Source organism: Ictidomys tridecemlineatus, chromosome 5 (assembly GCF_052094955.1).
Source record: "Ictidomys tridecemlineatus isolate mIctTri1 chromosome 5, mIctTri1.hap1, whole genome shotgun sequence".
Classification (NCBI taxonomy): domain Eukaryota; kingdom Metazoa; phylum Chordata; class Mammalia; order Rodentia; family Sciuridae; genus Ictidomys; species Ictidomys tridecemlineatus.
Window position 1 is genome coordinate 169,366,660 of NC_135481.1, and position 9,664 is coordinate 169,376,323.

Consider the following 9,664-nt stretch of genomic DNA (forward strand, 5'->3'; position numbering starts at 1 on the left):
AGTGAGAAATTCTTACCCGAAGAACCCAGGGACCTTTAAATCTTTAAAACTTGCCTTGAGCCAAAATAAGAGTACGCATTTTTACTATTCAGATTCAGAGCATTTTTACTATTCAGATTCAGAGTGTTAAAGTCACTAAGACAGGTGGTCACCAGCTGGGAAGCATGAGCTCAGCCAGGTGACCTCTGAAAGCCCCCTTTGGAGTAAGAATGTGTGACAATTGTAGTTATGGACCGGGAATGGTCTCCCCTGGCCCCTGCATGAGACTCAGTCCTGATCAGATACATGGCTCTGTGCCTTCCTTCCTTCTCCTCCCACAAGAATTTAGGTTGGGAAAGGATTACATGCAGTTCTCCCCCCACTGGGAGGGAATAACAGACTCTTTCAGGGGTGTCAGTCAACATTGGCTGATCTCTGACTGTTTGTGGATTCCTAGGGGTGGGGATATGAAGGTAATAAAAAATAAATAAAAGAAACCAGTACCTGAAGAGCCTTACAATTGCTTAGGAAAACATAGTACATGACCTAGCCTAACATCTTCAAAGGACAGGGCACTTGGGTTGATTTTTACTCAACAACTGCGACACTATTTCAACATTGACCAAGAAGTTCCAGACAAGGCTGACATGTGCATATATACACATATACATCCACACACTAATATTATATATGCCAATATGGTATTTTAAAAGTATTTTTACTTTTATAACATGTATTTTTAAATGTGGTTTGCCTGCTTGTTTGTTGCGCGGTTTAGCCTTAGAAAATATTTTTGTTACCTTTTACACAACTTTAATGAGATCTAACTTGCATACATAATTGGCCCTTTTGAAGTAGTTCAAGGAGTTCTAGTACATTTATAGAATTATCAAACAGTTACCATGATTTTGATCACTCTCCCCAAATTTCTTATGCCCAGTTGTAGTCAGTCTCTACCCGAGACTGACCTGCTTTTGTGACATTACAGATATTGATTTATTGGGCATTTCATATAAAACAAATTATATCATGTATATGTATATATTTATATAATATGCATACATACATATATATAATATTTATACACATATATATGATCAAAATGTGGCGGCACTCCAAGTGTTTATATGTATGTGTATGTATGTACACATATATAACTCTATAAAGTATATTAGTATGAATACTATGTATAGTATATATTATATAGAATATTATAATTATATCAACATAATTATAGGTATTGATACATATAATATAAAATATATATTTATAATGTCATTAATATAAGTAATATTTGTGTATATATTATGTGTTGTAATACATTATGAATAACATATTATATGATATCATAATATATGCATACATACACATACTTTTTTCGCCTCTGATTTCCTACATTTAGCCTGCTTTTTTAAGTTCATCGATGTATAACATGTATCAGTAGTTCATTTTATTGTTACATAATATTCCCTTGTGAAAGTACCCCATCATTTAAAAATCTATTCTACAGTTGATGTCCCTTGGATGGTTTCTCCTCAGGGTCTGTTTTGCATATAATGATGCTATAAACGTCTTTGGGAGTAGAAAGACCTAAAACTATATAACTCTCAGAAGAAAACACAGGGCAGAATTTCATGGCATTGAATTTGGCAGTGATTTCCTGGATATGGCACCAAATGCACAGACAACCAAAGGAAAAAATCAGACAAACTGGACATCATGAAAAATTTTAAGAATTGTTATCCAGAAATACTCATCAACAAAAAAAGAAGGAAACCACAGAGTAGGAGAAAAATGTTTGCATGTCATGTATCAGATAATATCCAAAATATATAGAGAAGTCCTAAAACTCAATAACAAAAGACAACCCAGTTAAAAAAAAAATAATAAGCCAAAGGGCTGGGTGCAGGGGTGCATGCCTATAATCCCAGCTTTTGGGAAGGCTGAGACAGGAGGATGGAAAGTTGAAAGCCAGTCTCAGCAATGGCAAGGCGCTGAGAAATTCAGTGAGACCCTCTCTCTAAATAAAATACAAAAATAGGACTGGGGATGTGGCTCAGTGATTGAGTGACCCTGAGTTCAATCCCAGGTATTAAAAAAAAAAAAAAATGGCCAAAGGACTTAAATAGATATTTCCCCAAAGGGGAAATGCAAATAGCCAATAAGCACAAGAAAACATGCTCAACATTACTAATAACTGGGGAAATGTAAATATAAATAAAATAATGCACCACCTATACCCATTAGGATGACTACTATCAACAAATAAGTAAACAGGAAATAACAAGTGCTGTAGAGAATATAGAGAAATAAAAAAACCTGTGCACTCCTGGTGATGATGTAAAATGCTACAACTGCCATGGAAAGTAGAATGGAGTTCCTTATTTAGAATACAATTACTATATGATATAGAAATTCTGCTCCTGGGCATACACAAAACAACAAGCAAACAAACAGAAATCAAAAAGCAGGACCACAAAGATATTTTTATACCCAACTTCATAGCAACATATTTCTTTTTTTTCTTTTGGTCCTGGGGGATCAAACCCAGGGCCTTGTGCATGCAAGGTAAGCACTCTACCAACTGAGCTATATGCCCAGTCCCATAGCAATATATTTCACAATGACTAAAATGTATCAGCATGGAGGAATGGGTAAGTGCATTTCCATATTCAAATTACCTTGTCTTTTTTTTTCATAAGAAACAATTTTATATTTCTAAACCATTAAATGTAATTACTCTTTAAAATTTTATTTATCATTATTATTATTGGTACATTATAATTATGTGTAATAACAAGGTTTGTTATGTATTTCTACATGCACACAATATAACAATATAATTGGGTCAGTTTTTTCCCCTTAGTACCTCCTCTCACCCTGGCCTCCTTCCCTGGGGTTCTCTTCTTTCTACTCTACTAGAATCCCTTCTATTTTTTATTCTTTTTCTTCATTTTTTTTTCTCTTTAGCTTTCACCTATGAGATTTTGATAGGGATTGTGTTAAATCTATAGATTAATTTGGAGAGACCCGCTTTTTAAATGAATCTTCTAATACATGATGCTTCTTACAATTCTTTCATCAATATTTTAATAATCTTAGTATATGAATTGTGAACGTCTTAATTTTTTTCCTAAGACAATTCTTTTCTAAGAGGAGACTCTTTTACTCTTTATAACTATTTTCCTAACTCATGTTCTGTTTGTTCACTAATAATTTACAGATACATGATTTACTTTGGTATAGTGACCTGGTATCCTACCACGTTATCCGTCTTGCTTCTTGGTCCTTGTTTGTTTGTTTGGGGATGCTGCACAACAGATCATTTACCTTTGAAGAAATACAGTTTTACTTCTTCCTTTTCAATCCGGTGTCTTTAATTTTATTTATTCATTTGTTCCTTCACTTGTCCATCTCACCTTACTGCCCTCACTATACCCTCTAGCACACTGGGGCATAGAAGGAAAGGCAGAACTTGCTTTGCTCCTAATATTAGGGAACAGCCTAATGTTTCCCAATTAAGTATGACTTTAACTACAGGCTTTGATTTTCTGTATGTATTCCTAGACACCCCAACTCATTTCATATTTGTATGGTCAGAGTTCTGGATTTTGCCAATATATATATACACTGGGGATCGAACCCAGGGCCTTGTGCATGCAAGGCAAACCCTCTACCAACTGAGCTATATCCTCAAATATATATTGCCAAATATATACTTATATTCCCAAATATTTTTTTCTGTCTATTGATACGATCATTTTTTATCCTTTATTCTATTTAGATGGCATATTATATTAGTTCCAAGTATTATATCAACCTTGTTTCCTAGGACAAATACCACTTGCTCATAACTTAAATTTTTTATGAGCTAGATATGGTTTGCCAATGTTTCAGAACATTCAATCTGTGTTTTCAAGGAATATTATTTTTTGTTTTGTTTTATTTTTGTTTTTGTTTTTTATAGATCTCTTTTCTTGTAATATGTTTGTTTGGCTTTAGTATCAGAGCAATATTGGCCTTACAGAATGAGTTGAAAAGTGTTCCCACCTCTATTTTCTGGAAGAATTTGTGAAGAATTAGACTTAATTTTTCCTTACATGTTTTGTAAACTTCACCAACGAAGGAGTCTGGGCCTGGGATTTTCTACGTAGAAAGAGTTTTAGTTACTAAATCAATCTCTACCTATAAAATTCTAATACTAATTGCTTTGTGAATTAGTTTTGGTAATTTCTGTCTTTCTAAGATTCGCTCATTTCATTTAACTTGTCCTATTTGTTGAGCTAATTTTTTTTTTCAACCAAGGATTGAACACAGGGCACTCAACTACTGAGCCACATCCCCAGCCCTTTTCACATTTTACTTTGAGACAGGGTCTCACTGGACCTCACTAAGTTGCTGAAGCCAGCTTTGAACTTGAGAAATGTCTGCTTTAGCCTCTGGATCTGCTGGGGTTACAGGTATTGACCACCATGCCTGCTACTAATGTTCTTGATAATATTTTCTTGTAAACCTTTTAATTTCTTCAAGGTAAGCTCTGGTATTCTCCCTTTCATTCCTGATTTAGGTAAGTTGTGTCTTTCCTTTTTTTTTTTTTTTTTTGGTTAGTCTAGTTAAATATTCATCAATTTTGTTAATTTTTCATTCACTTTATTTTCTAAGTTTCGTACAATATTTTTTGACCCAAGAATTATTTTTAAATATGTTAATTCCAAAATTATTTTCCAAATTTGCTTCTGTGTTGATTTCTAATTTATGTTGTGTAAGAAAAGATCATAATCATAATCGGTATGATTTAGTCCTCTTAAAGATACTAAGTCTTGTTTTATGGCCTAATAGATGTTCAACCCTGGAGGATGTTTCATGTGTTTTAGTCTCAGGTGAAGTATTCTGCAGATAGCTGTTAGTTCCAGTTGATTGATAGAGTTATTTAAATTTGCTGTAGTTTTGTTGATTTTCTGTCATAATAGAACAAACACCACATTACAAATGATTGAGGGTGGAGTGTCAACATTTCCAGTTATTATTGTTGAGCAGTTATTTTCTTCTTTAAAGTTCTTCCAGTTTTTTGTTCACTCATTTATAGATCTGTTGTTAGATGTGGGGGTACATTCATCAGTGTAATATCTTCCTGATGAATTGGCTCTTTTATATTACAAAATACCCTTCCCTGTTTCTATCAGCCTGGTTTTTTTGAAATCATCATATTTATTTTTTTCTGAGAAATATGAGACCTATCCAAATTCTCCTAAGTTCTTGTTTGTGTGGTATATCATTTCAATTATTTTGTCTTTTCAACTTCAAACTATTTTAGATTTGAATCAAAAGTGTGTCTCCTATTTGTAGCATATAGTTGAAACTTGAATTTTTATCCAGTCTGATAAGATGTGCCTTTTATTGGAATGTTTAATCTACTCATACTGTGAAATTATTGATATGATTTGATGTACATATGCCATTTTTTTTATTTCTGCCTCTTTTATTCCTTTCTCCTTCCTTTATTACTTTGTTCTGTAGTAAATGTTTAATTTCTTTCTTGCTTTCATATATATGTTGGTGTTTCCTAAGTGGTTTGTTCAGGATTTGCAAAACAGATCTTAACTCACTATAATCTACCTCAAATTAGTACTAAATTAGTTCTTACAGAATACAGAGACTTATTACAAGATAATCCTGTTTCTTCCTCCCTCCTTTATGTTCATATTTTCATATATATTACATATTTATATGCTATAAGCATAATAGTGCAGTTCTATAAGTATTGCTTTATGCAATCTTATGTTTTAAATAGTTACGAGGAGAAAAGAGAAAAAAATATACAAGTCTGTATTTACCTGCATATTTATCTTTTATAATGCTTCTTTTCTCTTCATGTGGATTCTAGTTACTATTTAGTAGAGTTTCTTTTCAGCCTGAAGGATTTCCTTCAGTATTTATTGTAAGACAGCTTGGATAGCAACAAATGTACTTATTTTCTGTTTATCTGGGAATGTCTTTATTTCACCTTCAATTTGAAGGATCATTTTTAATGGATTTAGAATTCTTAGTTGACAGCCATATAGTCTTTCAGGATTTTGAATATGTCAGACCTGTGCTTTCTGGTCCCCTTGGTTTTGAATGAGAAGTCAACTGTTAATCATGTTGTTGTTGTCATGAACATGATGAGTCACTTTTCTCTTGTTTTGTTTTTTTTCAGGATTTTTCTTTGTCTTTTGATGGTAGCAGTTTGACAATGATGTGTCTAGGTGTGGCTTTATTTGTATCTATGCTACTTGGAGTCACTGAGTTTATTGGATCTACAGTTTTTTCATCAAATTTGGAAATTATTTAGCCATTATTTCTTCATATTTTTACCTGAGATAGTTTCTCTCTCTTCTCCTGAGACTTCCAACATGCATTCATCAGTAGGATTGATAGTATCCAATTGATAAGATTTATAGTAATCAATAGGATTGATTGACTCTCCCAGAGAGGATCTCTGAGTCTCTTCTCACTTTTGTTTTTCTTTTTTATATTCTTCAGCTTGAGTGTTTCTGTTGATGTCTTCAAGAATACTGATTCTTCTGTGATTTCTGCTGTTAAGTGACTATAGAGATTCCTAACCCTAGCTATTTAACTTTTCTTTTTTTATTAGTTGTTCAAAACATTACAAAGCTCTTGACATATCATATTTCATACATTTGATTCAAGTGGGTTATGAACTCCCATTTTTACCCCGTATACAGATTGCAGAATCACATTGGATCGGTTACACATTCACATTTATACATACTGCCATACTAGTGTCTGTTGTATTTTGCTGTCTTTCCTATCCCCTACTATCCCCCCTTCTCTCTCCTCCCCTCCCATCTTCTCTCTCTATCCCATCTACTGTAATTCATTTCTCTCTCTTGTTGAAGTATTGACACTTAGTTATTTTAATGTTTACCTCCTTATTAACACTCTGCTTGATAAGTTGTTGTTTTTGTATTGTTCTCTAATTCCTTAAAAGTTTTATTTAATTGTTTGAACACTGTATTAGTAGCTATTTTGAAGGGTTTGCTGATTCCAACAACTGAATCCTTCAGTAGATATTCAGTTGGTATTGACATAACTTTTTTCCTGAACATAGGTCTGTCGTACTTTCTTTTTTCTTCATATGTCTCACTTGTTGTTGTTGTTGAAAACTGGATATTTTGGATAATATATTGTGGTATCTCAGGATTTCTGTTTTTTTGTGGAGACTATTGTTATTGCTGTTTTATTATTTGTTGAATAATTTCTCTGAACTAATTCTGTGAAATCTTTCTTCCCCACAGTATATACATTACCAAGTCTTTGCTCAGATTTTTATTGTTGTTGCTGCATTCATTTGTTGAGCCTGGCTTCATAGAGATTGCCCTAGAATAGTTTAGTGACCAATTTATGATTGGCCAGAGGTTGTATTCTAAAACCTTGAGCAAGTAATGCTTTTAATATTTGATAATGCATCTGTGTAGGGACTGAAAAATGCATTTAAAGTTCAGGTAATTTACAAAACTGACTTGGCTTTTACTTTTTAGTGTGTAAAACCTCTCAACCAGAGATCAGACAGGAGCACGTACGTAGGTTCTTTTCCTGAGGCATACATAGCCTTGCATGTACACACAGCCTTTCTGATGACCAGAGATATCCTGGATCTTATCGTGGCCCACGATGAATGCCTCCTTCCTTGGCTCTCTCCCAGTTAACTTTCTTCCCTTAACAGGATCACAGCTGTAGGCTGGTTGTCATGTTGGTCTTTCTTGTTTGTTTTCCACAGATCGTGTTGTTTTCAGTAACACTTAGGGATGAGATATTTCATCTCTGTTCCAAACCAAGTCATCTCCCTCCAGCAGGAAAGTTGCTGGTTGTCTCAACTTGTTATTTATTAGAACATCTTCACCAACACAATGGGTCATATGGATGGGGTGAACAGAAGCATCCTCGGGCTAAAACACACTATATTTCCACAATTCTTATCCAAGGTTCAGTAGGTTTTTTTTTTAAAAAAAAAAAAAAAGCTTTGGTGGGTTTAAGAGTTGACATTTCTTTTGGTGTAGAAGATTTACTATGCCCCTCACCTCTTCTATCTAGAAGTCCTGACTCCAAAATAAAATTGCATACCTTTGAAATTTCCGCAAAGGCACTTTTAGGAAAATATATCTAGATAATAACAACTTAGTCCAAAATAAAATAAAAATCAACAATGAATTTCAATTCAGTGGTATGCACAGGATATAATCAAATACGCACACACACCCCATATACAAACACATGATTTCTCTATGCATATGTGTGCATATATATATGTATATATATATCCAGATTTACATATATACCATGTACATTGTATACATATATGTATATACATATACATATAAATGTGTGTATATATATATATATGTGTGTGTGTGTGTACATGATATATAAATATGGTAATCAGATAACTGGGTTCTGATTCTGATACTGCTGCACTTGAAGTGCACACCACAGTGCACTAGGTGAACCTCACATCCCTCAGCTGTCAGAATAGCTACAATTAAATCCCCAATAGGATTTTTATGCAACTAATATCTGCACTTCAGATTAAAATTGCAACATAGCTGAGAGATGCTTAAAGGATCACAGTCGCATTAAAAGTGTAAACAAGTCTGCTACACGAAGACACCTAGTTCCACCACCTTGGCAAAACCTTCTGATGAAGGTGGACTTGGTTCAGCACACTCAGTGAGAATAGGAAAGTGTGCCTGGACCCAAGTACTCATAGCCCTTTTGATGTTCTCTCAACACCAAAACTCTCAAACACTGGCTTGCTTGAGAATGCAATTAACAACCAGATAATCAAGGTCTAAACACCACTGATGAATATTGTTTTTCTGTGTAAGGGCAAAGTTTCAAATCTCTCCTTGCCACTTCATAACTGTGAGCAAGAATCCTTAATGGCTCCACAAGATCCTGATCTGAAAAATACAACAAAATAATTTCTTCTTTGGACAGCAAAGAGAATTAAGACAGATTAAACATGTCAAGCACATAGCACAGAAGTGCTCCATTAGAAAATCTTTGCCACCTGTACCTCGGATAGAACATTAATCTCCAGGTGATACAAAGAACTCAAAAAACTTAACACCAAAAAAACAAATAACTCAATCAATAAATTGGCAAAGGAACTGAACAGGCTCTTCATAAAAGAAGAAATACAAATGGTCAAAATTATATGAAAACATGTTCAAAATCTCTACCAATTAGAGAAATGTAAATTAAACTACACTGAAATTTCATCTTACTTTAGTCAGAATGGCAATTATGAAGAATACAAGTAGCAGTAGATGTTGGTGAGGATGTGGGAAAATGGTACTCTCATACATTGCTGGTGGGACTGCAAATTGGTTGCAACCACTATGGAAAGCAGTATGGGGATACCTTAGAAAATTTGGAATGAAATCACCATTTGACCCAGTTATCCCACTCCTTGGCTTATACCCAAAGGACTGAAAATCAGCTTAGTACAGTGACACAGCCATATCAATGTTTATAGAAGTTCAACTCAGAATAGCCAACGTATGGAAACAATCTAGGTGTCTTTCAGTGGCTGAATGCATAAAGAAACTGTGGTATATATACACAATGGAAAATTACTCAGCCATAACAAACAATGGAAATTATGGAATTTGCAGATAAATGG

At 33.9% G+C, this 9,664-nt stretch overlaps 1 non-coding gene across 1 annotated transcript; it reads right to left on the reverse strand.

The window, feature by feature from the left end:
* Positions 1 to 3,601: 3,601 nt before the first annotated feature.
* On the reverse strand, positions 3,602 to 3,680 carry Trnaa-ugc (transfer RNA alanine (anticodon UGC)). The gene has a single exon. It is a non-coding gene; the product is annotated as a tRNA-Ala (tRNA).
* Between the last annotated feature and the right edge of the window lie 5,984 nt (positions 3,681 to 9,664).